This window comes from Lithobates pipiens, unplaced genomic scaffold, assembly GCF_037356315.1.
Source record: "Lithobates pipiens isolate NorthernLeopardFrog02 unplaced genomic scaffold, aLitPip1_a1.2 Scaffold_28, whole genome shotgun sequence".
Taxonomy (NCBI): domain Eukaryota; kingdom Metazoa; phylum Chordata; class Amphibia; order Anura; family Ranidae; genus Lithobates; species Lithobates pipiens.
In genome coordinates, this window is record NW_027507789.1 from 89729797 (window position 1) to 89736664 (window position 6868).

The 6868-nt window shown below is 51.2% G+C and overlaps 2 pseudogenes; both read right to left on the minus strand.

Annotated features, from left to right (window-relative positions):
* Window positions 1–4317: 4317 nt before the first annotated feature.
* On the minus strand, window positions 4318–4436 carry LOC143936454 (5S ribosomal RNA; annotated as a pseudogene).
* Window positions 4437–4759: 323 nt separating this feature from the next.
* On the minus strand, window positions 4760–4878 carry LOC143936568 (5S ribosomal RNA; annotated as a pseudogene).
* Between the last annotated feature and the right edge of the window lie 1990 nt (window positions 4879–6868).

Consider the following 6868-nt stretch of genomic DNA (forward strand, 5'->3'; position numbering starts at 1 on the left):
GGACAACAGGAGCCAACCAGTCGGGGACCTGAACCGAGGGCAGGCCCAAAGCCTCCAGAAAGGACGGGACCTCCGAAGGGTGTCGTAGCGCAAGGGGCCTCCCATTTTTGCGCACTATAAGGTGAAACGGATGGCCCCACTTGTATGGAATCCTCCGTTCAGTTAGGTGTTCCAGAAGGGGTCGCAGACAGCGTCTCATCTGGAAGGTCTTGCGGGATACATCTGGCAGAAGGGTGACTTGGGCCCCGTCAAAATCAATGCTGCCTTTGCGCCACGACGCTTGCAGGACATCCTCCCTAACTGAGTAATTGTGGAGACAGCATAAAACGTCACGTGGCCAGTTCTCTGTGGGGCTCCTGGGGCCCAGGGTCCTGTGGTCTCTATCAATGGCTGTGTCAGCAGCGCAGTCCAGACAGGCGTTAAATATAGCTGTAACTGTGGCTTTGAGGTCTGCCTGGCCAGTGGCTTCGGGCAAGTCTCTGATCCTGATGTTGCATCTGCGGTTGCGATTCTCAAGGTCATCCACTAGGAGTTGCAACTGTGCCACTCTGTCAGCAAGGGTATCATGTGCGGCTTGCAGGCCAGAAACATCAGTGGTCAGGGAGGTCACATCCGATGCCAGGGTGGTCACCCGCTCGTTCGTAGCCGACACGTCACGTTTGACCCCTGCGATTTCATGTCGCAAGGTCGTTTCAATCCTGGCTGCCATACAGCTAAAGTCTGCTTTAGTGGGAAGGTTTTGGAGTAAAGCTAGGATGGCCTTGTCCCCCAATAATGCTGGTGCTGGTGGCAGCGGTGGGTCCCCCTGTGTGTCTGAGGCGAGAGCAGCCTCGCCATTCCGTCCTGGGATGAGGCTTCCACTGCGGGAGGGTCTCTGGGACAGTTGGGAGTTGTGAGGGAACCAGGGTGGCAGGCCGCTATGGTCCGGGCTGTCAAGCGAGGCCATGGACAGTGAGCGGGGGAGACACGGGGACAAGTCACTAGGCGGGGAGAACGGGGGCATGTCGTGTCCCTGCATAGCAGTCTGCTCACCTTCCCTCTGTGCCGCGTGTCCTGGAGCGCCGGAGGCCGCGGGCGCCATCTTGGCTGGATCCGGCGTGGAGGCCGGAGGCTGCAGCGGGACCAAGTACCTGTCCATGGCAGCAGCGGCGGACCCCGCTCGGCTGGCTGTGTTCCGCCGAAGCGCGGAGATGTCGGCGATGCCGAAATATGCGACCAAACTGTGGTAAAGGGGTGCGGAGGGGTCACGGACCGGGAGCTCCGGAAAAGAGCGTCCTCACTCCTTCATGCCTAGGCCACGCCCCCCCTGGTTAGTGTCTTGATTGGGAGATCGCCTGGGAATACTGGATGCCGTAGGCTTCTTTTTATGTTGTTGGCTTTGACCTGTTTTTTTTAGCTTGTTTCCCAAGGTGACCATCTTGGCCTTTGTCAAGAGGCTTCAGAGTGCCCAAAGAGAGTGCCTACGGCCAAATCCCCTATATAGTATCTTATATATAATAACTAAAAATATTATTTATTATTATAGATATAGATATATAGTATAGTGATTTGGCCGTAGGCACTCTCTTTGGGCACTCTGAAGCCTCTTGACAAAGGCCAAGATGGTCACCTTGGGAAACAAGCTAAAAAAAACAGGTCAAAGCCAACAACATAAAAAGAAGCCTACGGCATCCAGTATTCCCAGGCGATCTCCCAATCAAGACACTAACCAGACCAGATCCTTCTATGGCACCTGGTCTTCCCAAGGAGTCTCCCATCCAGGTACTAACCAGGCCTGACGCTGCTTAGCCTCTGAAATCAGACGAGATCGGGTTCTTTCAGGTGTATGTGGCCGTAAGCGTTCTCTTCAAGACACGCCCAACCCTCTTGACAAACGCCAAGATGGTCGCCTTGAGAAACAAGCAAAAAAAACAGGTCAAAGCCAACAACATAAAAAGAAGCCTATGGGCTTACAGCGGACCTTAAAAGATGGGACCCACTAGCTCTGTCATGGTTCGGACGCTGTAATGTGTTGAAGATGAACGCGATGCCACGACTTCTGTATCTACTACAAGCCTTACCTATCAAAATACCCCAGACTTTCTTTCATGCGGTTCGCTCAATCTTTATCAAGTTCCTCTGGTGCGGAAAACATATGCGTATTGGTAGGGCAATGCTATTGCGACCGAAATTGCGGGGAGGTATTGGCTTCCCGGACCCTGCTCTATATTACACAGCGACGCACATGACACCGGTGGTTGACTGGTGCCGGTGTTCTGCCATATACTGTCCGGCCATGATATAGTGTCCGCGCCGTACTGCGCATGCGCAGTACGGAGCAGACGAAGCTTCGGAAAATTTCCGAAGCTGAACGGCGCCTGCGCGGTGAGTGGAGGTGGTAGCCCCACCATCCAAGCGGACATAGGGTTGTGAATATTAGAGGGTCCCTCGCAGGCGAGCTTTGCTCGCCACGCTTCGGGCTCGGCCTCGCTGCGCTCGGCTCTTTTATATTCTTACTCTATGTCCACTTGGATAGCGGGGATAGAACCTGGACTCGGTGTGCAGGCGCCGTTCATGCTCGGCAATTTTCGGAATCTGTGTTGCTGTGTACTGCGCATGCGCAGTACACAGCGGACACTATCCGATGGGGAACCATATGTGATAAGACACCGGCATGGGGAACTGAAGCTATGGGTCAAGCTAGAGCAGGAGATGGCGCGGGTTCCACTGGCTGGTCTGCCTTGGGCGGGGAGGCCATTGGAGCCCTGTGTGACTACTCACCCGTTAATTGGCCCCTCGCTCGCCGAGATGGATAGTTTTTTTCACCTTTCCCACCTGACTAACTTCCCTTCTCCTATGACCCCAATTATTGGACATCCTAGATTCCCTCCGGGCCTGTCTGACCAGGCCTTTACCAGGCAAGCCCCGAAAGGGCTTCTGAGAGCAGCCCTATTTCTTGGACCCACGGGCTTGATTCCCACGGGGACCATACTGCTAGAGCAAGTACCTGTTGCATTGGATAGCTGGAGAGCTAGACAGCTAATCCATTTCCTCGGACCACTACCTAACCATTCGTTCTTCTCTAGACAATTCCACCCCTTCGAGGAACTTTGCCTGGATGATGGCCCAATTCGTGGTTCCCTCTCTAGGTCCTACCAAATCCTGACAGACGCACAATCCTCCACGGATCCACCCTTCCTAGCTAAATGGAAAAGGGACTTACAAACTACATTCTCCAAACCACAGAAGGACAGAATACTCTTTTTCGCCCATAAGTCGTCACTCTGCAGTAAATATCAGGAGATCTCATATAAGCTGATCACACGCTGGTATCGTACACCGGTGGTGTTGGCCAAAATATTCCCCGGTCAATCTGACCGCTGCTGTCACTGTGGGCAACAGACTGGCACCATTCTCCACATTTTCTGGGAATGCCCTAAATTACAAACATTCTGGCAGCCTGTCCTGAGACTCATCCACAAGTTCGCAGACATTTCCTTAGCCAATGATCCCGCAGCAGTTCTTCTCAATCTAACTCCTATGTCGAGAAAGCGTTATCATAAGTCCTTACTTAAACATCTCCTCAATGCAGCTAGGGCCTGCATCCCAAGTCAGTGGAAAGAGCAATCTGCTCCAATGGTGACCCAGTGGTTCGCAAGGGTAAATGATATTGAACGAATGGAAGACCTGACTGCCACAATGAGGGATAAAACGGAGGAGCATGGGAACAGATGGTTCTACTGGACCCAGTTTCGCTTTTCGGAAGAATACCTCCGCGAGACATAGTAAGCTCATGGTGATTGTTGGAGATCGCTGTTCCAAACGTTGGACAGCTGATGAGCTGGTGAGCCGAGGGCGTCTCTTGCTCCCTGGGAGGGGACCCCACCCTATCCACTCTACCCACGACACCCCCTTACCCCTTCTTTTCCTTTTCTGCCATTTCCTTCCCCAATCTTCTCTTTCCCCTTCTCCCTCCTTTCAGTTCTACTATTTCCCTTCTTAACTCAAAAAAGGGAAAAGAAAATGGTATGTTCCGACCCCATTTGACTACTACACAATACTCTTCCCCTATCTATGGATATCTAAACTCTTCGAGGGTAGCAGGGCTAGTATCAATAATATTTTAAGTGGTAGAGGATCCCAACGAGATGGAGCTTTAATCTCATCTTGATATGAACGCAAAGCTGTACACGTGCTATTCTCCTCAGACTTCTTACCATTGGCTCTGATATCCATGCAATATGATCATTTGATTGTAACTATTTGTATCACACATTCTGTGAAGTTGCCTTTACATTGTATGTCGCATACTACTAAATAAAAAATAAAAAAAACAGAAGCCTATGGCACCTGGTATTCCCAGGCGGTCTCCCATCCAGGTACTAACCAGGCCCGACACTGTTTAGCATCCGAGATCAGACGAGATTGGGCGCTTTCAGGGTGATGGGGCCATAGGTGATCTCTTCGGGCACTCTCAACCCTCTTGACAAATGCCAAGATGGTCACCTTGGGAAACAAGTGAAAAAAAAAAACAGGTCAATGTCAACAACATAAAAAGAAGAATACGGCACCTGGTTTTCCAACGCCATCTCCCATCCAGGTACTAACTAGGCCCAACCCTTCTTAGCCTCAGAGAAGAGAAGAGATAGGGCTCTTTCAGGGTGATGCTGCTGTATGCGATCTCTTTGGGCACTCTCAACCCTCTTGACAAATGCCAAGATGGTCACCTTGGGAAACAAGAAAGAAAAAAAAACGAATCAACGCCAACAACATAAAAAGAAGCCTATAATAACTGGTAATCCCAGGTGGTCTCCCATCCAGGTACTAACCAGGCCAGACTCTTCTTAGCCTCCAAGATCAGACGAGATTGGGTGCTTTCAGAGTGATGTGGCCATAGGCAATCTCTTCAGGCACTCTCAACCCTCTTGACAAACACCAAGATGGTCACTTTGGGAAATAAGCGAAAAAAAAAACAGGTCAACGCCAACAACATAAAAAGAAGTCTACGACACCTGGTATTCCCAGGCGGTCTCCCATCCAGGTACTAACAAGGCCCGACTCTATTAGCCTCCAACATCAAACGAGATCGGGTGCTTTCAGGGTGATGTGCCCGTAGGCAATCTCTTCAGGCACTTTCAACCCTCTTGACAAACGCCAAGATGGTCACCTTGGGAAACAAGCAAAAAAATATAAATAAGTCGGAAGCTAGAGACAATACGGCCCGAGTCCTCAATTTAATCCATGCGGCGCATTAACAGGGAAGGCCCTTGCTTATGTTGTCAACGGACGCGGAGAAGGACTTTGACAGGGTGGCCTGGCACTTTATGCAGGCCACCCTGGAACATATAGGTCTTGGCCCCAACATGATGAGCTGGGTAATGTCGCTTTACTCCACGCCGTCGGCAGCGGTACGGGTGACCGAGGGGTGCTCGGACTCTTTCCCCATCACTAATGGGACGAGGCAGGGGTGCCCTCTGTCTCCCCTAATTTTAATTCTGACACTGGAACCACTTATGTGTCACGTTCGGAATGATATATTACTGGCATATCCAAACCCTCGGCACACCACAAAATTGCGGCGTACGCTGACGATCTAATTTTTTCCGTCTCCAATCCACACATTTTGCTTCCCAAAATACTTGCGTCTCTACAGCGACACGGCAGCCTATCAAACTATAAAAACAATTGCGCCAAGTCGGCTGTATTGAATATATCGGTCCCGGATGGTGAGGCCAAGAGGCTCCGGTCCGCTTTTCCATTCTACTGGGCTGAAAAATCTATACGTTAACTGGGCGTTGACATCGCAGCGGATTTAGCGCAATTGTACCTGCTTAATTTTGTCCCTCTCCTGGATAGACTGAAATCTGATTTGGGAAACTGGCATGCTTTAACACTGACCTGGTTCGGGCGCTGTAATGCATTCAAAATGATGGCCCTCCCTCGGATCTTATACATGTTCCAGACATTACCGATCTGGTTACCCCCAATTTTTTTCAGACAACTGCAGGTGCTGCTCCGGGACTTTATTTGAGCGCGCAAACCGCCCAGAGCCCGTTTGCAATTGCTTGCCAGACCAAAGGACAAGGGGGGTCTGGGTCTCCCAGATCTCAGACAATACTACAGAGTGACTCTGCTAGCGAGAGTCGTTGATTGGCATTGTAATGGCCCACACAAGCAGTGGGTGGAGATGGAGATTGAGGATGGATCCATTCCCCTATTGACCTCCCCGTGGCTCCTGTCCTCCCTACCAAAAGACCTCAGAGGTCACCCCGTAGTGGGAGCTACGTTGGCTGTTGTGCGGAGGTTGTTCCGCTGCACACACATTGCTCCCCTGCCATCACCAATGACTCCGGTTATAGGTAATCCAGACTTCCCACCGGGATTTACCAACAAGAAACTGCGACAGTTGACAGTGGTGGGGAAACAGCGTCTGGGAGAGGTGTGGCCCACGGGAGGGCTCCCGACCACGCAAACTGACGCCGAGCTTTCTGACCCTCCGCTTGACTTGTTTAGTGCTTATCAACTTCGTCCCTTTCTTCTGGCCATACAAAGGGCCCCCAAAACTCCTAGAGACCTGACACCCTATAAATCCATCTGTCACAAAAGGGAACCTGTGCGACACACCCTCTCCCTCCTGTACAACCTATTGAGTAGTCAGGAGGAGGAGTAGACCCCACCATTTATCCACAAATGGGAGAGGGACTTTATTTTTCTTTTTTTCCCCGCCGATATCCCCCCACCTCCTCTCTCTCCGTCTTTGCACTCTCTTCTTCCCCCGTCCTCCCTTTTGACTATGCCTTGTCTCCTTACTAGCCTTTGGGACCCAGAAGAGCCCCAGGGTTCTGGACACGACCGGCTCATATTTTACTCTGGTTCACATAGGTCATGA